Below are 21988 nucleotides of genomic sequence, written 5' to 3'. Positions count from 1 at the left end.
CCAATCTTTCTGTCAAAAAAATTAAGATCCAAGAAGAGTGTGTAAACTGTTATTAGGGAGAGAATATGAAAACAGTAAACAAGTCAGTATTTAGCTTAACTACTAGGAAGCAATTTCCCAGCAGGACAGGTTTCTTCCCACCACAGAGTTTAGCAGTAATGCATTCACTCTTCTTTGTTCTTTATATTACTTATTCCTCCTCACACAGACATTTAATTTTGTTTATGCATGATTTCTTCACTAGGGAATCTTTTTTTCCAGGCTCACACAAGTTTCCTGAGGAGCTAGGTGATAGGCACTCCATTCCACAGGACACTCATGTGGTTGACTTCCACTCACTCAGCAAGACATCTCTGTTGTCATCTGTCATCTATGGTGTTAATTCTCTAAGTCCTCCTCCAGCATGTGGCTCTATGAGTTCCCATCCATCACCAACATGGATGGGCCCAAGTGCCCCTGTCCACTTCTCAACTTTGCTTCCATCCAAACACCCACGGGCTACAGCTTCATTGTCCTCAAGGAAAAGAAATGAATATTACAGAGGGTCATTTCTACCACACTTCAGGGAGGGACAGGAATGGCAACCTGGTGGTCTACTTACCAATGGCTGGTAGCCCATGACCTTGAAAATGCAAGTCATGAGAAAGGCAACTTTCTATGATTTTTAAAAATACATTTCAGAAAATTAAAGCTGAAACTAATTTATGTATTTTTAACTCTTTGTAATATTTATAACCTATCATTGTAACAAAGTCACAAGAATTCAAATAAAGATTCATTACAAATGAATTATGATGGACAATTGTAAATGACTTAGTGAGGGTCCTGAAAGCAGGATTCAAAATTTTAATTATTGGGTTGTTTTCTAGGCAAAAAAAATCTTATGAGATTGATGAAGTAGGTACACCCATAATCTTGTTCTTCGGAGGCTGAGGCTGGAGGACTGTTGTGAGTTCAAAGCCAGTTTGGGCTGTGTAGTAAATACCAAGACAGACTAATGAACTACAGTGTGAGACTCTGCTTCAAAGAAAACAAATGATACTCCACGAATAAAACTAAACAAGAGCCTCTCGTTAACAGCCTTGAGCCACACAGTGAGACAGCTGATCTAGCGGCTTCTCTGCAGCTTCCCAAGCTCTGTGCATGCACACACTCCATTACACATGCACATGGACACATACAAATGACACAGCACACGTGGCTTTGCATAACTTGGTAGAGTGGTTCAGTAGTCAGAGACATGGGTTCAAAGGTAAAATGCCTACCTATGCCTAATCCCGCCTAGGCTATTTCCTCACCTGCAATCTCTAAGTTTGCCCTACTATACACTACTCTGTGTAGTGCTTTGCTCTAATGTAAGTCATGATTATGAATGTAGGTGAGAAGCTATAATTTCCCAGGTTATTTTGAGGAGGAAGTAAGTTAATACATTTAATACTGAGGTTGGCACAAGAAGGCATTAATACATGCTTAGCTATTATTACCTCCTTTTGCAGCTGATTAGACTGAAGTCATCTCACTTGACTTTGGCATAGCCCCTTAAGACCCAACTAAGGCTCTGAAGGAATGGATCTGAGTTAAAGTTTGCTGGAACTACTGTGTTATCAATGGAAAACACCGGTTTATAAATCTGGAACTAAGTCAGGATTTCTCCTGGGCATGTGATCCCAGTTAAAATTGTCACCATTCAGAATGCAGTCCACGTGTGTCTCTGGAAACAGATATTGATTTTATTTTCAGTTGTATTTTTAGCATGGAAATGGGATGGCCAGTGAGCTTTCTACTTGGGAACTGTGCAGTGAATTGGATTTCTTCTGCACCAGTTGCAGGGCATCACAGGTGTTCATAGCTCAGCAATCACAGAAGAAATTGGGACATGAGAGGACAGCAAAAATGCATTGGTCTACATGCAGTTCCACAGCACATTTATGTCTCCTGTAAGAATATGCCCAAAGTTCTTCCACAGAGACGCTAAAAGAAGTTAGCAGCTGTGAGCAGACAAGGCTGGGGACTGTAAGACTGAGAAGTGAGAGACCTTCAAAGTAGTGGGATTGGTGTGTAGACAATATGGCTGCTTATCCAGAAGTGCTGACCCCTCTACTGACTGAAGTAGGGCTGAAAGAAAAGCACTCGGGGAATCTACAGTAGTGTGGGTACTGGGTAGATGGAGTGACCAGCAGATGTGAGTAAGGACAGGCCTATCATTTCTAGGATTGGGAGGGTTCATGCATTTTTGGAGAGATTGATTTCTTCTGTGCTATGTCTCAGAAAGATGGACTGAATCTCTGTAACTTCCATTCCATTGCTGAGCTAAGTCGTCCTACACAGACCTCTTACTGATGTGTTATGATGTGAATGAGTTCCTGATCTAACCAGGAAACAAGTTGAGTCCCACACTCTACATCCCTTTCTGTAGATTGCTCTTTGAGGCAGTAGTCTCCTCTTATTCATTTTTACAACCTAAGAGACAAGAAAGTTCCTGGCACTGTTGCAACCATGAAAACAGGTACGGAGACTGTGAGCACAGGCTTTTACCCCAGCACCTTCACAGAAGCTCTCCAAACCCAGTGTATGCCTTTAGTTAACGTGTGTGTGTGTGTGTGTGTGTGTGTGTGTGTGTGTGTGTGTGTGTTTGTGCATGCGCACACGTGCACGCATGCATGTTTTATTAGATCTCATATAGCCCAGTTTGGCCTCAAAGTCACTATATAGCTAAGGTTGGCCTGAACTGATCCTCCTGCCTCCATCTCTCAAACCCTAGGATTGCAGATGTCTACCAGCCTGCCCACCTTTAGATTATTTTTCTTAAACTTGAAATGGATTTCGATTAATATCTGAAATATAATGGCTTCTTGGAGTTGGTGACAGATGTTCAAACTGGATCTGCAACAACTTCCTTCATTCTTCCATTCAGGCAGGTTTATTTATACCCAGGCTACTCCCAAAGATTATCCTAGGCTCGTTACTAAATTAATGGAGTCTTTTGCACTTTGAGTGAGAATAGCAGGTGCCTCCCGTCCCTGAGATTGGTAGGTGTGCAGAGGGGTTGAGTACGTGCAGAGTTATAGAACTTCAGCACATGAGAGCTGACAGGTGCCCATAGTTATTCCCTTACCCACGCTTCTTCCATGGTCATGAATGATGTCCTATGACCTGGAAACACCTATGTTAGGGAGTCTCTATTCTATTATAATAAACACTATTCATGCAGTCATAAAGATTCTGTGGAACTTCAACCATCATCAGCACCCACCCAATTATCAGCAGCAAACAGAGTTGTTCAAGAATGAGACAACATCTTCTGGCCAGAATTTGAACAGCTTATTGTTTACCAAGCCAGATTAAAAAAAAAAGGAGGTAATAAAATATAAATATTATTATTTGGGTTGAGAAAAGTAATTAAAGTCATGTTACATGTACAAATTGCAATGTATGAAACTCATCACTAGAAAGAGTGAAAAGTGTATATATCCAATTAAGAATCTTAGCCATGTGATTCACTACTCAATGGGATCCTTCGCAAAATCTTGTTTTGCAAAGAACCATTCTAAAATCCACATGGAATCCCAAAAAGCTCCAAGTAACCAATAAACATATACTTACACTAATATATATATATATATATATACATATACATATATACATATATGTGTATATATAATATATATATTATATATATATAAAATGGAGAGATGCATTATGACCCTGCCCATACAAAGGCTTTAAGAACCCAAATAGTAGGGACAGGAAGAGGGATGGAGGCTGCTTGTGAGGAAAGGAAGAAGTGATACCTGGTGGGTATCAAGATGAGACGTTTAGATATGTATTACTCAGAAAATCGATGCCTAAGGCCATATGAGTATGTGAGTATTTTCAGGATCCCTGAGCTACGTGTCTAGACACAGCTAAGATGAACTTTTATGCTATGATGTATTTTATTACAGTTCATTTTCCTGACAGAAGCTCAGCGATAACCTGGAATTCTGTAAAGGGGGCAGCTTGTAGGATCTCATGGCGTTCAGAAAGATCCATCAACAACAAAGGATTGTGACATCCTTTCCTTGCAGTAAGGTCCTAAATACAAACACCCCTTCCTTAAACATGGAAGCCCTGAACAGAACTAAAAATGGAAGCAGATCCAACTTCTCAGGAGTTAGCACCAAGGAGGTGCTGCCTATCTAAGAGGAGTGGACAGTCCTATTAAGGGCAAGACACTTCCATTTAACTCCACAGTTGAGAGAACTCCCATGTCCTGGTCTAGCAGCAGGAAGCATGCCTCCAATTTTGCACTCTGCTCTGCCGTTGTTTAACAAATTAAAACCCTCCCTTCACAATCATACTTTATGCTTGTTCAAATGAACAACTTGTAAGGCAGATGTAGAGGCACAGAAAGGCTGGCAGATCAGTTACCTTTACGTGGCTCCTGGAATATCCATATGTCTGTGGGGCCAGCTGGAGTCTTTCTTTTGTTGGCAATGTGAGAGACACAAACACTGGACTGGACTCAGTAACTACATCTTCCCCTCTTCTACCAGATGTGGTCACTCTAGAGAAGAATAGAGAAGCAGGATAATGAGCTGATAGTCACGATAAAACAGTAATCCCACATGAGGGATGTGATTACTAGGACATAGTCACAGTGCTGCTGGCACGGTATCTGTAATGAGTAGTGAGGTATAACAGGCTAAGCACATAGGCATCCTGTGAGGGGACGATGACACTGCCCCCCATATCACAACAGATTTTGGATCAATCATTCTTTATAGAAAAATCCCTTTAGGAATCAAGTTAACTTAACATTGCAATGTGAAGAGAGTATAAAACTATCATGTATAAATAAAACCAGCTACAAGAGTTATGTGTAATTGGCTTCAAAAGCATTGAGATGGTGTGATAGATCGTAAGGCTAATTGGAGAAGCAGAGATTATATTTTATTTTCTTCACTTCAGAGGATAGTAAACCTGCCCGGGGTCACATCATCTAAAATATTTTGCAAGAGCTTGTTATTTGCTGCTTTAAAAGAAAGCCAAATAAATAAATAAATAAGTCCTGGTTTAATTTCTGATGCTGTGATAAAATACACTAACCAAATCAACTGAGGGGCAGAATTTCTTTGTGCTTACAGTCCTAGGTCACAAGGTTACTGTCCTGCCTTTCAAGCAGTCGGTCACATCACATCACAATAAACAGCACTGGGAAGAAAGCTCCCACTGCGAGCAGGCTGCTGCTTATGCTCAGCTAGATGTTCTGTTCACACTTACATAGTTCAGGTCCCAGCCCATGAAATGATGCCACATTAAGGGTGGGTCTTCCTATATCCATTAACAATTAAGACAGTACTCCACAGACATACCCACAGTTCAACCTAATCTAGACAATTCTTCATTAAGACTGTCTCCCGAGGTGACCCCAGGTTGAGGCAAGTTGACAGATAAAAATGAAGAGACACAGTAACCTCTTAAGTAATATTCTTCTATTACTTAAGAGTTTTCATTAAAGTGATCATATCTGTAAAACAGAATTTTGTGGAAGAAAATGAAAAGCATATTTGGAACCCCAAACTGACCCTTCATTTGCCAGGAAGGGCTTGTCATACATTTCCAGCTCTCTGTGGGGGCTGTGGTAGAGCACCTCAGACTGTTGCCTGCCATCCTCAGGTCACCCACAACTCAACCCTTTCATTGTCTCTGAGCACACAGGCTTAGAGGCACAACCTCAAGCGGGAGAGCCATGGAGAGGAGGAGGTCAGTGTGGAGGCCAGGATGAAGGCCCCATCTGCAATCCTTCCTTCATGTGCTCAGTTCTTCGATGTAGACGGAAAAGGCACTGAGCAATGACATGAGAGTCTCTTCCTTGGGGAAACATAAACCACTCCATTCTTCCTCCCAAGGCTCCAGTGACAAGCCGGCATGCTAGTCCACCAAAGTTTTCCCTGGGGAACTGTCCTAGTTTGCTTTCTATTGCTGATGAATACCATGAACAACAGCCACATGGAAGGAAAGGGTTTATGTCATTGTACACTTTACAGTCTATAATCAGGGGAAGCCAAGACAGGAACCCGGCATCGATAACTAAAAGAGAAGCCATGGAGGACTGATACTTACTCACTTACTCTCTCTGGCTCGACCACCTTGATTTCTCACACAAACCAGGACTACCTGCCTCAGGTGGCACCACCCATAGTGACCTGGGCCCCAATGCACCAATCAACAATCAGGGAAATGCCTCAGACTCAGTGTATGCCAATCTGATGAAGGTATTTTTCTCCATCGAGGGTTCCTTCCCAGATGACCCTAACTATGCAGAGTTGACATTAACTAACCTGCACAAGGGCCAATGAGTTTTATTGGGCTTACTCACAGACCACATAGAGTGTGGGTGACCCTCAAAGCAGCTACAGTGGAAGGTCTTCATCTACCTTTGATAATGGCTTCCCCATTGCCTGTCAGACGGCATCATCGCTTCAGATGATCTTCCCCAGAAAGTACCCCTGGAGGTGTGAGGCCATGTGGGTTTAGGGCAGAGTTGCATACAAATGGCTGGGAGGAGGGGCTGGAAGATTAAGTGAAGGCTGAATGACTCTCCCCAACCCTTCCTTCTAATGAGAGGTGTCAACAGTCAGCAAGACAGATGGTGAGAGCCTGCAAGTTGGCACAACTGATCTGATGAAAATGGAGGCTCATTTGCTTAGAGGACAGCATCCTGCAACAAATGCATTGTAGGCTACCTGCTGCCACCCTCTCCAGGGCTTTTGATGTGTGCATGTCGCCCCCCCCCCCGTGTGTGTGTGTGTGTGTGTGTGTGTGTGTGTGTGTGTGTGTGTGTATCTGTGTATTAGGATGCACATACCTACATACCATGCTTTGATTAGTATCTATCACTGTGGAAATTCACAAGAAAGTTGACAGGATCATATAAAACCCCACCTTTGCCCAGTTCCTTAGTATTAGTGATGAGTGTGTGAAGAGTGTCTGGTTTCCCCATATGTTGTGTGCTCACTTCTGATGGATCCTGGGATGAGCTCTAAGTGGAGTGTTTAGCAGGAAGCAGAAACAAGCAACATAGCAGACTGTCCCCACTATTTCCCTTGCTCTGTTCCTCAATTCCCAAGAGAACCTGGGCACAGAAGAGACTCAGATGCACTTAGAAGGGATGCCACAGGAATTTCGTTTGCCCTTTCCTCTGCATCCCTTGAAGTTTGCAAAAGCAACAGGGTATCATCTACCCAGAGTAGCACTGGGTCATCTTCTCCTTCCTTAGACTATGAAGTTCTATATGTATATGTGTGTGTCTCTATATGTGCCACAGTTTGGATGCTCAAAATTTTCGTGTGTGTGTGTGTGTGTGTGTGTGTTTGTATGTTTGTGTGTGTGTTTGTGTGTATGTGTGTGTATGCACACGCACTCGTGTGCACATGTGTGTTGTTCAGTTTTACTCTGTTCAGTGTGTCCCTATTAGAAGATGCTATAGACTTTAGAAGCTGTGTCCTGGTAAAACATCCATAGATCATGGTGACCTTGAAGGGAGCTAAGATACCCTGACTCCTTTTGACAGAGCTCGCTCTGCCTCCTGCTCTTCTTCATTTCATCTGGCACCCACCGAAGCCTTGAAGCAGTCATCTGCCTGGGCTTGAAGTGAACTTAGATCTGAGAGTCGAAAATCACCCTTTCCCTTTTAAGTTATTGGTTCTGAGGATTTTGTTACAGAGGTGGAAAGATGACAGACTCTGGCTAACACTGTGTACAGTTTTAAAGCTCTATGTCATGTGTAGGAGGAGCATCCACTGTCACTGTCAGCATGTTGAACACCAGTCACTCAAGGACACCGGGCTACATTTCTATAGCAAGCCCTCCTCTCAGCTTCTGTCACCTCTGCCTCAGGCCCCTAGTATGATACCCATATTTTTGTATTTTGTTGTGCCAAGGATGTTTAGATGAGGTCTTACACTGCAGGACCTTAGAACTAGCTTTTCTTAATTAACATCTTCCTTTGGAGATTCCCCAGGTTGCTTTGTTCATTGACTGTTCTTCACCATGGTTGAGCAGCATCCGATGACCTATTGTCCCATGGTTAGTCTTTCATCCTCTGAGGGACATCTGGGTAATTTTCTTGTGGAGTTCTCCAAAACAAAGCTGCGGCAAATGTTTTCGTGTAAGTTTGTGAGTGAATATGTTTTCATTTCTCTGGGAATACTCCCGGTCAATAACTAAGAGGTTGTAATGGACTTCAAGGTCCCATAAGTCTGATTTTCTAAGGGCTATTAGAAGGTTTTCCACGGAGGCTGTGATGAGTGCATCTTCCTGGCCCTACCAAGTGTGGTATGTTGGCTCTTTATCTTGTCAGTCGTTCTGGTGGTATGCAGTGCCTCTTTGGGTTAAGCCCACCCTTCCCCTACAGATTCTGGGACCGACCATTGCATGGTCTGTCATCTTAAGTGACATATAGGTCCCTGTCTTTGTCCATTTTCTTACCAAGGTTTTTTAACTGTTGCATTGCAAAAGCTGGCTGTGTGTTACATACTTGGTTAAGTACCAAGTTACAAACTCCTTCATACCACATATGATAAAGCAGTAACTCTAAGGAAAAAAAAACTAGTTTTAGGTCAGTGAATTATTAATGGTTAAGATTATTTAAAACTTAATTTTTATTAATAGTCATGATATAAATAATTACTATTACTATCTCTTCTTAACAAAAGTGGGTACTGTTTAATTTACTTGAAATTAGCTATGTAGTCAATAGAATTATTTGTCGCAACATAGAAAAGTATTGATTACTATGTATTTTGTTCTTTAGGCTTGTTCTATACTGAGGTGTACAAACTTGGTAATCTATCTTGTACTGAAAATAGACAACGTGTCTAAAAAGTTTGCTTCGGGGGCTGAAGAAAGGCAGATTTGTTTATTTCCTTCTTCCTTCTGTTTTTTCTTCCCTTCTTCCGCCTCCTAGTCCTTTCTTGTGCCACTGTTAAATCTTTTTTCCAAAGGATGGGTAGTGGAGAACATTCTTCTCCAGGCTGACATTTGCGAGTCCTTTGCCAGAGATAATGTAGCTGTTTGTTTTTTCCTTGGTCTTTGAGCTTGCTGTACAACAAACAGGTGGTCTGCAATGTGTATTTCACCCCATTGTTCTCTTCCATATTAAAACAACCAAAGGGACTGTAGAGGTGGTTCAGTAGGTGCTTGCTATGCAAGTGAGGACCAGTGATTGATGCCCCAAAAATCCATGTTAAAAATGCTGCAAAGATGCTATGGGAAGCAGAGGCAGGGTGATCTCTGAGGTTTGCTTCATATCCAGACTAGGAAAATCTGCCCTTCCAGGTCTGGAGAAACCCTGACACAGAAAAGCCAGGATAGATGGTCTCTGAGGTCGTTCTCTAGCTTCCACATGCATGCACAACAGGCAAGTGAATGTGCACCTGCATATGCATGAGCGTGGGTGCTCACATGCACACACACCGTATCTGTTAGCAGCCACACTGAGCATATGGCTGAAACTCAGAGAGATGGGGCAGATAATTCTGGGTTAAATTGGCTCCTGGCTATTTGCACGTTTGGCAGTGGGCTTTATAAATCTGTGGCTTAAACAGTAGCAGGATATGTGTTATGTGATAAGGAAACATCAGAACTGTAGACTGACTATGGAGTTCCCTGGCTGAGGGACAGCCCACCGAGTGGCTGCTGCATGAGCATTGTGGGGTAGTCTCCATGGCAAGTCACAGCTACAAGCAAGCCACAGCTCCAGTAGAAGACCAAGTTACTGCCGTTTGAGTGGGAGACATATCTAGGCTATTCAGTTTTAAGTGTCGTTGAAACAGCTATTTTAGCACCTTTGTTAACATGGCAACAGTCAGGAAACCACCTCTTGCAACAACCCAAGCCAGGAACTCATCGCTCCTGCTGGCGCGCTCTGCTCCTGAGGAGCCAGCATGTATCAGCTGCCAAACACGATTATTCACAGATGGATGAGCCTGGAGGGAGGCTGCAGTCCTCCACAGACTCTCACCCGAGAGAGAAAGCATGAGCCGCAGTCTTTTTCTTCCTTCTGCTCACCTGATGATGGACGTACCCTGTCTGGGACCCAGGACACACTCCTATGAGTCCCAGAACTTGAAAGAGTCTAGCACCAGCTGTACCAGTTGTGACTTCTATTAGCCCATTGCAGTGAATGACAGAACACACAGATTTTAGACAATGTAATATGTATTCTCATTGTTTTCATGTTCCAGAGGGAAAGATTTTCAAGTGTGCTATCCATTCCTCTTGGATTATCTCCAAATTCCTGAACAAATGGATACAGCTCTATGGATGTCTAAGGATGGAGGACCTTAGTTTCCACTAGGGAGGGTGGAGAGCACTTACCAGCATGCACCCTCTGAGTATACCTATCAACATGCCTTACACAGCCCTATTGGACAGCATGCAGATGGTAGGGAATACTCCAGAGCCCTAGTAGAGAGGACACTCCTGGATGATGAGTCATGCTTGCATTAAACCATGCTTCCTCCCACAGTCAGTAACTTCTCTACCTTACTGTGTCCTCAGAGTGAATTCGCCCATGAACTCTCAGAATTAAGCTACCACCTTGTGTAATAAGCAGACACCTCAAGAGTCCTTTCTGTTCCTTGATCCTTGGCCAGTGCAATCCTGGAGACATGTTTAGACATCACCAGGATCTCTGTCCTGGGTCGAATAGTCTGTGACTGTTACCTCTGAGTCTGCTTCTGTCTGTTTTATTTCCTTTTCTGCGGGAAATAAGCCCATGGCTTCCTAAGAAAAGGATCTTAGAGGGTAATGTCTTCAAATTATTTCTAAATATTAAAATAGTTTGTCTTGCCACCTAAATACATTAGGAATGTAAGCCACAAAGTCAAAATTAGCAAAAACAAAAACAAAAACAAAAAAACAAAAAACAAAAACAAAACCCACAAATAACAAAACAAACAAACAAAAAACCTCAGCTATCTGAAGATCAAGATCAATTTGGAGCTTCCCTTACACTCCATGTCCAGGACTATTAGAGTCTTCCTGCTTCCAGTGTTTTTGGATTCTTCCCCAAACAGAAAGGGGAGCTATTCTATGGTCCTTTATCACTAGGTACAGCCTGTGACTGTGCAAGAACAAGTGCTCTTAAACTCTGAGCCCAGAAACTTGAGGTTTCTACTTAAGACAGGGATATTTACAAGTCTACTTGGCTCTCATCCTTCTACCAATTCTCCCAGTTTAAGTCCAACTTCATTCTTCTACTGTAGAGCTGTGGGCTATGCTTTTGTAGGATACAAGTTCAATATTTCAAACACTTCATGATCTAAAGCAACTTATTTTATTTTATAGTTTACTGTCTATCAGTCAGGAAAGTTAGGGCAGGAATCTGGAGATAGGAGTTAATACAGAGACCATGGGGGAGTGCTACTTCTTGGCTTGCTCGACCTGCTTTCTTTTACACCACAGGGCACCCTTTCCAGGGATGTTACCATTAACAATTGGCTGGGCCTTCTTATATCAATCACTAATTAAGAAAAAAAATGCCCTACAGAGTTGCTGATAGGCAAAATTATAAAGTCATTTTTCTCAATTGAGAGTCCTTGTTCCCAAATGACTCTAGCTTGTCATTTTATGTCAAGTTGACATAAAAATATCCAGGACAATTAATTCCTTGTCAGCATTACCCACTGATATGACACTATTAAACAATAACCTTTTCTTTTTTGTTTGCTCCCAAGATTTCATATTAATATCAGAATATGAACACAGTATAACTTTAAAAGCCCCACAGACTTTGAAATTGTTAAAGCTTTAAAAGTTTAGTCTTTTTTTTAAAACATCCAGACTCTCCATCAGAGTTCAAAGTCTCTCTAAAATATCCAATCTCTCTAAAGTTCCAAAGTCTCTGAACTGTTGGAGGTCTACAAATTAAAAAACAAGTTAAATACTTTCTTACTTCAAGAAGGAAGAATCAGGAAGCAGACACAATCAAGTAAAACTCAATGCAAAACCCAGATTCAACAGTGTAAATAGTTCACTGTTTTACATCTGGGACCCACTTACACACTTCCAGGCTTCAGAGGACCTTGTCACTGACACTTCTTGGGCTTTGCCATGAAGCTTGTCTCAAAGGCTTAGGCCAACTGCACATTTGATGCTTTATGGTCCTAACATGCTACTAGCATTTCCAAAATGCTAGCTCTCCACAGTAACTTCACTCTCACTAGTAGCCTCTCGTGGGCTCCACTCGGATTTTGTGCCTGCCACATGGTGCCATGCCTCTACTTCTCAAAATGACCCCTCCAGTACTGGGGCTTCTATTTCAACTGAGGCTTCACCATCACCATGGTCTCTATTTAGGCACATAGTGCCAAGACTTAGCTGCTCTCCCTGACTCCTTCATCCCTTCATACCCTGTACCGCTAGGTTACTTACATATTACCAAGCTCAGCTGTTACCAGGAGGTATAACCTTGGCCTCCTCTGTACCACAGCTTCTGTGCACTGACTCTGAGGAAATACTTTTCTGAAGATTTTGCCTCAGTGATGTTAGTCTCTTTTTAATCACAGCTGATTCTCCAACCCCAGGTAACCAATATTAATTGTCTTATCAAATGGAAGGTTTTTCTTTAGTGGTTCTTAATTCAGAATATCAGACAACCCCATTATAACTTTTAAGGAGCCTCCGATTTTATCTCTGAATTTGATAAGCCAAGGTCTCATCATCTACACTGCTCTTAGAATTATCTTCTAAGTTCCCACAAAATGTCATTAAACTCTGAACACTCAATGGCTTTTCTAGCCCAAAGTTCAAATGCTACCCAAATCCTTCAAAAACACATGGGTGAGTTTGTCATAGAAATATCCCACCTCTGGTACCAATTTTGCCCTTAGGTAGAATTTTTATTGCTATGGTAAAACATCATAACCAAAAGCAACCTGGGGAGGATTGAGGTTATTTGATCTCACTGCTTATCCACAGTCATCCAAGACAATCAGGGCAGGAACTTAAAGCAGGAACATGGAGCAGACCTGAAGCAGAGGCTATAGAAAAAAGCTGCTTACTGGCTTGCTCTGCATGACTTGTTCATATGCTCTCTTCCATACCCCAGGGCCTGCCCAGAGATTATACCACCCACAATTGTCCAGGCCGTCCCAAAACAATCACTAGTTAAGGGAACACAGGATCCTTCTTTCCAATTGACTCTAGCATGTGTCCAGTTGACACAAAACTAACCATGACATCAGGTATTGGGCAGTTCCTGACATAACTCTCCCAAACCTAAAACACATTAAAACAGCCAAACATCAGTTATACTAATTTATTAATGTGGAGATAAATTAAGAAAAAAAAACAAGTAATGAAGCTTATTGGAGATAAAGCTGAAGGGACAGGGACAGAGTGTGCACAGGTTTCATCTCTTAAGTGTCTATTTAGGTGTCTTACAAACCTCACTCAGCGTCTAAATACCCAGGTACAAAAAAAAGTCTCTGATTTGTACCCTTAATATATTATTTTGAAGGCCAAAAAATTATAAAATTTGCATTAGGGGGGGTGAGTCGATTTTTATAGAATGTAAGAATGGTCAAAAATTTTACTAGTGGCGTTAACAAAAACACCAGTTGGAAGAGGAGACATTAAACAAGAGAGAGATTATTCTGAGAGCTTTCTGATTTATGCCATGACAATAGAAATGCGAACATCTGTCCAAACTTCGCAAACTCTAGTTATGTAAAATTTGATATGTATTTTAAAAGGTCTGGAAAGAAAAATAGTTCTGTTACTGTAAAATGCATATGGCTGAAATCTAGATCTGTGACTTTAAAATGCATACAACTATGGAGTGTAGCTCAGTGGTAGCATGCTGTACCAGCACAGTGATTCCCTGGTTCAATATCCAATGCCAACCATACCACAAGTGCATTCAGTGACATGAGCTCCCAGTTTATAGAACTGCTGCAAAGACCTTTGCAAGTAGATTTTTCCTCACCGATCCACTGAGTCGGTGATATTGCCACAAGGTTTGCATGTTTTATGATGAGCTGGGTTCTAGGGATCAGAAGTGGAGGAAGTTGCTACTGATGACTGATTACTGCTATAAACCACAGGGCAGCACTCCAGGGAGCAGTGGCTTAGCATGTGGCAACTTGGTGTGGCTACTCATCTTGCATTGGAGGCAGAAAGTAGAGAACCCTAGCTGAGGGGGCTTTCTCTCTCAAACCTACTCTATACAGTGGTGCATTTCCCAGACTGACTCTACATTCAAAGATGTCCACAACCTTCCCAAGTGTTGCAAACACCAGATATGTGAGGCTGTGGGGACACTTTGCTTCCAAAAGAAGCACTTATCAAGATCTACAACATGAGGAAGTGGCAAGTCACAAAGTAGGACATTTTAGTGTTTCACTTTGACTTCCAGGTGATACCCGTGGTGGGTTGGTGGATATGTGGGTTTCAATACAGGGCTGGAAAATCATATTCCTTACTCAAAACTTGCCAGGCATCCCTTGGGAAGTAGAGTAGATATGCAAATGGTACAGTATTTCATTCAGCATTGAGTTGGCTCTCATGCGAGGCCTTGATTTTAGCCCCTTTTATGTATCTTTGATGGGTTCTGCTTCGTATAACTCCTTAGACTCCTTCAAGGTTATATTGTCTTAAAACCTAATTGATTTCACTCACCAAAAGTAATGGTATTATTTCTTAGGCCTTGTTTACCCCTCTGTGCTGGCAGTTCTTTGGTGTGCACCAATCACTTCAATGGAGTCTGTCTCTCTGAATCTAGGTGGCTAAGGTTGTTCAGAATGGCCCACAGGTATGCCCAAATACTCCATGTTCAAGCCTGCAATAATTAATTCACTAACATTTGAGTTCTGAAGCAACACAGTGTTTCACCCTTTTGTGTGTCAGTCACTCTGCTGAATATGTCCTGATGGTCTAACTCCTCTTGATAACAGAAAACACCACAAGCATGCTGCCTGTGTGGTACATACATATTGAACACTTAACCTGTGCACACAGTCCCAGCACACTTAGCCACCCAGGAGCTACCTGTTTCTTGGCGTGAGACTCTTTACTTGACGCTGCAGAACTGAGGGGAGTTCATACAATGGGAAGCAGGTACTGAGATGTTGTGCACCAGGGAGAAGGTGAATGACTACGGTTCAATATCTTAGGGAGGCTACACACTAAGCCATGGGGTTCGAATTGCAGCAGGCAGGAGAGGCAAGATTTCACTAAGTAGAATCATCACACAAGTGACGATATAAGCCTCAAAGGCAGCTAGGACCAGGTCATGAATTACAACCCAAAGCTATAAAAACCTGAGAACTAAATAACTTATGGATTCACAGGACAATAAAAACAGTGAAGTAAGGAGCTACATCAGGACTGTGCTTATTGCACAGCCTTAGAGTGAAATGAGAACTGTCAACCCAAAGAAACCACGGCATGCTGGGTTTGCTGATACACTGAGGACCATGAACTTTAACTTTGGTGCTCCAGGCTCCCATTATCCCAGCAGAATGACTATAGCCAAGGCTGCTCAGCTGAAAGGAACAGAGAGATGTGATGTGTTTGGCTTGCTTCAGCGTTTCTGGGAATCTGCGGTCCCATGGCAAATCCCTGGTCTCTAAACAGAGTACTGGGGGACCTATCTTTAGGGTGCTACAAATAACAGTGAATGCAGCCAACTGCTCTCTGCCCAAGGCTGTGGTTTCTGTAGGATGAACAGAAGTCTCCCTAGGAGCTTAGGGGAAGCCTGGAAGTCCTAGGAAACCTTAGAGAACCTATACCCAAGGGGTTTAAGAGGCTGTGAGTTAGTGCAGGAAAGGCAAAGAAAAGGGAAGAAACTAACCATGGAATGACCTTGGGGCTCACTAATCAAGACTGAAAGTTAAGAGGCTCCCTTTCTTCTTAAATAGATGCCCCTGGCAAAGAGCTGAAGATACTCACTATATTTAAGAAGCTATTCCCATGGTTCTTAGAACACCGGTAGATTGTAGTGAGACAGAAACCTATCTTTGAAAACAGAACAATTCGTAAGTCCCAGGAACTTACAAAACAAAGTTACAGAGAACTCAGTATTCATCAGACCATCAGTCAAGTAGTTAGCAGCAAGGAAAACAAAGCCAACCTACCAACCAACCAACCAACCAACCAACAAACACATTGCAACCAACAACCAATGAAAGCAAGTCTCAGGGGAGAATCTGCACCAGAGTTGTCATAAAATATTTTAAAAATCAGCAGAGACAAAAAAGAAAAGTATGGTGATGGTGACCCAAGAAGGAAAACAGAGCCAGCAACAAACCTTCCGATGAAGGCTCAGAGTAGGGATTTAGTGTTGGGAATGAGTTCCAGGCGGCAAAGAAAAATACCACTATTCTAATTAAAGCATCTAAACAAGGCAAGACTTTACACTTGACCAAGAGGTGTCTGTTCACCAAAGGGTTGTAAGAGGTACACAGAGGCAGGAAGTAGGTGGTAAAAGTGTCTTTTCTCATTGACTGGGGTCTGACCTCAGGCTTTCCCTATTGGTTAGTTATTCAAGAATATAGCAAGGCCTTTGTGCAAATGAAGTTTTTACTGGTGTGTGTGTGTGTGTGTGTGTGTGTGTGTGTGTGTGTGTTTTAAAAACGTTTGCATAAACGTTTGCATAAACTTTTTACAATGTAAGGGAGACTAAAAAATTTTAATTCCTTCTCATAAATACAAGTTTTATAGTATTTGATTGAACTGATTAATATACAATATTTCTTATAGTAGATGATACATTTATGTTGCATATAATATGCTCTAAGAAATCAAAGGTTTGAGTAAAAAAAGTCAAGGGAATGTTAAAAATGTCAATTTACCAAGTAATGAGGTCATTATAGAAACAAATTACATAGCCATATGAAAAGCCCAAGTATGGTTTCTGGAGTTAAGAAGTGACAGTGAAATGAAACATTCCTTAGTGGGGCTTAGGAGAAGACTGCATAGTCTGAGGAGCAGAAAGAAAGAAAAAGAAAGGAATGAAGGGATGGAGGAAGAGAGGGAAAGGGAAGGAAATGATCCTTGGAAATGAGTCTAGAGAGCTTCACTAGGTCTATCATTAGGTGTTCAGTGAGAATCAAGATAGGGAGAGAAAAGAAAGGGTCAGAAAAAAATACCAGAAAAAAAATAGTAGCTGAATGGAAAGAACCCAGATGCCCTTCAACAGAGGAATGGATACAGAAAATATGGTACATCTACACAATGGAATATTACTCAGCTATCAAAAACAACGGCTTTATGAAATTCGTAGGCAAATGGTTGGAACTGGAAAATATCATCCTGAGTGAGCTAACCCAAACACAGAAAGACATACATGGTATGCACTCACTGATAAGTGGCTATTAGCCCAAATGCTTGAATTACCCTAGATGCCTAGAACAAATGAAACTCGAGACAGATGATCAAAATGTGAATGCTTCACTCCTTCTCTAAAAGGGGAACAAGAATACCCTTGGCAGGGAAGAGAGAGGCAAAGATTAAAACAGAGACTGAAGGAACTCCCATTCAGAGCCTGCCCCACATGTGGCCCATACATATACAGCCACCCAATTAGACAAGATGGATGAAGCAAAGAAGTGCAGGTCGACAGGAGCCGGATGTAGATCTCTCCTGAGAGACACAGCCAGAATACAGCAAATACAGAGGCGAATGCCAGCAGCAAACCACTAAACTGAGAATAGGACCCCCGTTGAAGGAATCAGAGAAAGAACTGGAAGATCTTGAAGGGGCTCGAGACCCCATATGTACAACAATGCCAAGCATCCAGAGCTTCCAGGGACTAAGCCACTACCTAAAGACTATGCATGGACTGATCCTGGACTCTGACCTCATAGGTAGCAATGAATATCCTAGTAAGAGCACCAGTGGAAGGGGAAGCCCTGGGTTCTGCTAAGACTGAACCCCCAGTGAACTAGACTGTTGGGGGGAGGGCGGCAATGGGGGGATGGTTGGGAGGGGAACACCCATAAGGAAGGGGAGCGGGGAGGGGGATGTTTACCCGGAAACCAAAGAATTATTATTACGTATTAAATAAATTTAAAAAAAATTAAAAAAAATTAAAAAAAGAATAAGAGCAGAAAAAGTCATAGTCTAAAAATAAACTCTCAAAATATGAAAAAAAAAGAAAAAAAGAAAAAAATAGTAGCTGAAACTTTCTTAATTGAGTTTTATGCTGAAGAATGTTAACAGAGCAAAATCAGAATATACACAAGTGCCCTATGCCCAGACACATAAGGGCCAACATGATAGTAGCAGATAAAGAAAACTACAGGTGGAAACAGCTGACTAAATGGCAGATCATGTGATCACAGCTGACGCTATGGAGACCATGTGGGAAAGGTCTTTGGGGTCAGTCTCAAGTTCTCCATCTAGCCAAACTCTTCTTAAAAATGAACACTATGACTAGGGGTTTGATTAGGACTTCTTGAAATTTAATCTTCATGGATCTTTTTTGCATGTGTCTTTCCGTATATAGGTATGTAATGGGTATAGAAAATAAATCATTAATGATGATATATCATAAATACATATATTGCAAAATAATTCTTTGGAACACATGTAATGCTACCCTCTATTAAAAATTAAGGCAATTTTGCATACTAGTAAGATAGATGAATTCACTTATTTTTACCTAAGGAATTAAATCCTAAATGAAAATTTGGTACCACAAAAGATGGGGCATCTTCAGGATTTTAGAGTTCATGGATATTTTGATTTATAATTAATGTTGAGAATACCATTTCACATGAATATGTAGTAGAAAATGGTAGACATATTTTAGGACCATTGCAGAACTTGTTGGAAATTCTGTCCTAATCCAAAGCCAAAATTCATTTAGCAGATTTTGATGAAACACAAGTCAGAAAACTGTAAAAAAGAAACAAAAAAATCTACCATTCCAATACAATATAATCCAACATTTCTTAATCTGCTACTCACAGGCTGAGAAATGACAGAAAAACATCAAAAGTCTTTGTTTTCTGTAATTAAGTCATTGTTTCTGTAAGAGCAGAAAACTTTGTATGCTCAATAAAAACACCACTGCTCCTCCTACACAGTGATCTCAAACCTGAGCCAGGTGTTCTAGGCAGCATCTGTTGGCATTGTGTGTCATGATGTTGTACACAGTGCAGTGAGCCCACGTTGTGTGTGTTGTGTGTTCAAAAGCAAGGCTGTAGTGAACTCAGGTGACAAAATATGGACCGGAATTGACACAGCCATGGTCATTATGAATTCTGAAACCTTTTACAGTTACCAGTTCCTTTGTGACTCTGTGTTTAGCCATTTGACCTCTTGTAGAGTTGAGACAATAGTTTAAGAAGATCACTGGCAGAGCCACTACCCAGCATACAAGAATGGCAGAGCAGTCACATAGCATCCAGGAGTAGCAGAGCAATTGCTTAGCACGCACTGGGTCCTGGATTTGATCCCTTGTATGTTTCACAAGGAAACAATAGTCTACGTTGAAAAAGAACTAAAAAGATCCCCTAGAAAGATCAACACAACAGACAAGGCAATGAGGGATAGAGTTATTAAGAAAGACAGTGCTCAGGAAAAAAAACCCTATGATTTAAAGCTTAAATATTAACCTCAGCAATAATTGTAATAAATTTAAGTAAATTAAATAGTACAACCAATAGAGATTGGAAAAACAGATTTCAAATAGGATCCTTCTAATGTTAGCTAAAAAATATACTTTGAGTAGAAAGATGAAAATAATCTGAAGGCTAGAGCCTGGAAATGTCATGGTTTGCAAGCAGTGACCAACCAGAAGAGTCTTTGCTAGATGATACAAGAGGAAATATTTTATTATAAGAGAAAAAAAGACATTTGAAATTGTAAGTGATGGAGTAAGTCAGGAATGTCCAACAATCACAAAGGCTGTCAAACAAGAAGCAAGCAGAATATGTAAAGGGAAACCAGACACAAGGGTAAGAAGCCCCAGAAACAAGGCTGGATTCATTACCTACCCTTCACAATAGACAAAGTTAGAAGCTGGCTTACAAAGCCATAAACTACGCTGCAACACAACTAGGCACAATGGAAAACAAGCCTTCTGAGTAATGGGAAAACCCACATTCTCCACAACAGCCAATCAGGAATCCGCTGGATAGACAACACATCAGACCTTCACAAGCTTCCCAGCGTTAGAATCACACAGTGCATGCTCTTTTATGGAGGGGAAATTAAAAAGAAACCAGGAACAAAGAGAAAGAAAGAAAAGTCAACTGCTTCCCCTCTCAAATAAATGAGTTAAGGCCAATAACAATTTTCTAAGAGTGTTGACTGTAAAGAAAATAACACACAGAGGGGAGGAGGGAGAGAGGGAGGGGGGGAGAGAGAGAGAGAGAGAGAGAGAGAGAGAGAGAGGGAGGGAGGGAGGGAGGGAGGGAGAGAGAGAGAGAGAGAGAGAGAGAGAGAGAGAGAGAGAGAGAGAGATGAACCCAACCATAGGGAAAAGCACCTTGGAATTTTAAAACAGTCTTATCTTTTCTCTTAATAGTGACAAAACCTGGGAGAAACAGCCTAACAGAGGAAGCGTTTACTTTTGCTCATGGTTTCAGGGCTTCTTAGTCCATCATGGTGGGGAAGGTGGTACAGAGAGCCTTCATCCATACAGTGGGAGCTTGAAGCTGGGGTTTCATGTATTCTCAACCAGGAAGCCAAGAGCTGGGTCAGAGATAGAGTGGGGTGGGTGCCACCTTTAAAGTCCCAAACCCTAGTGGCTTACACCCAAAAGACCAGCACCACATCCCAAACTCTCCACAGTCAGTCAATAGCTCAAACAGTTGGGGACCACGTACTTAAAACAGTAGCCCATGAGGATGCTCTAGATCAGAGAAGAAACATAAAGAGCAAAGGACAGGATAGAGGGCATTTGCAAGCCCATGTTTCTGGAAATAATTAAAACTTTTTAGTTAGACTGCTCAAGAGAAAAAGTAAAAGAGCTGAAAATCACCAAAAAAACAAAAACAAACAAACAAACAAACAAACAGGGAGGAAAGTGAGAGAAGACAGCGCTAGTTTTTTACTGAAAGAAAAAGGAACCTAAAGGAGTAATATGAGTCACTATGTGTCAACAAAATAGATGCCAGAAATGGAATAGAAAGCTTCTAAGGGTCAGAAGCTACGAAAACTTACTGGGAAAGGAGGAGATAATTTGGTAATATTCGATGCTCATCCAAAGAAAAGAATACTCAAATCGTATTTTAATAACGTTTAATGACAAAACACCAAAAAGCTGGTCTACATGCAAGGCATGAGTCTTGTTCACTTCCCTGGTGAATTTTTCCCCTAAAATTTGAATAAGTAACAGTAAGCCTTCTCAAATTCTTCTAGAGTTTTAGAGAAGAGGGGATATATCTTACTTATTCTGTGGATCAGTATATATGAGACTAAAACATGTAAACAGGACTAGAAAAGGACCAAGTAAGGCAGATAACCCTTATGAATAGTAAGAAACCTCATGAATATTAAAATAACGCTTATTATACTAAAACAACCCTTATGAATATTAAAGCACATTCAAATAAATACTAACAACCAAATCCAGTAATGTACAAAAAATGGCTACACACTATTTCCAAATGGGATTTATTTCAGGAATGTAAGGTGAGCTCTCCATTTTAAAATGTAATTACTATAGTAATCGCAGTAATTGTATGAAGGCCATACAGGTACAAGAGCATCTCAGTTAAACAGGTTGAAAACTGAAGAAAGGATACTTCACAATATGAGAAGAATTATACATGAAAGTCCAAGAGCTTACATAATTGTCCATCATGAACAATGAATGTTTTCCCCCAAATCACACAAATAAGGGTACCTGCTCTCGTCACCTCTATTCAACAACTGTGCGTGTAAACTAAATAGAGTATATCTGATTGGAGGCAAATAGAATATTTCTATTATCATATGACACATTTGTATATAGAGAATTCTTTTTTGTTACTGTAGATGTAACTTT

General features: G+C 41.3%; 1 protein-coding gene and 1 long non-coding RNA gene across 64 annotated transcripts in view; one reads left to right on the top strand and one right to left on the bottom strand.

Moving 5' to 3' along the window:
* Positions 1 to 21988, bottom strand: part of Myt1l (myelin transcription factor 1-like) — a 398973-nt gene that overhangs the window by 181951 nt on the left and 195034 nt on the right. For all 50 annotated transcript variants that reach the window (XM_039111668.2, XM_063261464.1, XM_063261488.1 and 47 more), the window contains one exon: positions 4411 to 4546. The gene's annotated coding sequence lies outside the window, so the exon portion shown is untranslated. The remainder of the gene's footprint in view (positions 1 to 4410; positions 4547 to 21988) is intronic.
* The window catches only part of LOC134479354 (uncharacterized), a 155782-nt gene that overhangs the window by 103301 nt on the left and 30493 nt on the right, over positions 1 to 21988 (top strand). The gene's annotated exons all lie outside the window — the stretch shown is intronic.

This window comes from Rattus norvegicus, chromosome 6, assembly GCF_036323735.1.
Source record: "Rattus norvegicus strain BN/NHsdMcwi chromosome 6, GRCr8, whole genome shotgun sequence".
Taxonomy (NCBI): Eukaryota; Metazoa; Chordata; class Mammalia; order Rodentia; family Muridae; genus Rattus; species Rattus norvegicus.
This window is presented reverse-complemented; position numbering and strand designations above follow the sequence as displayed.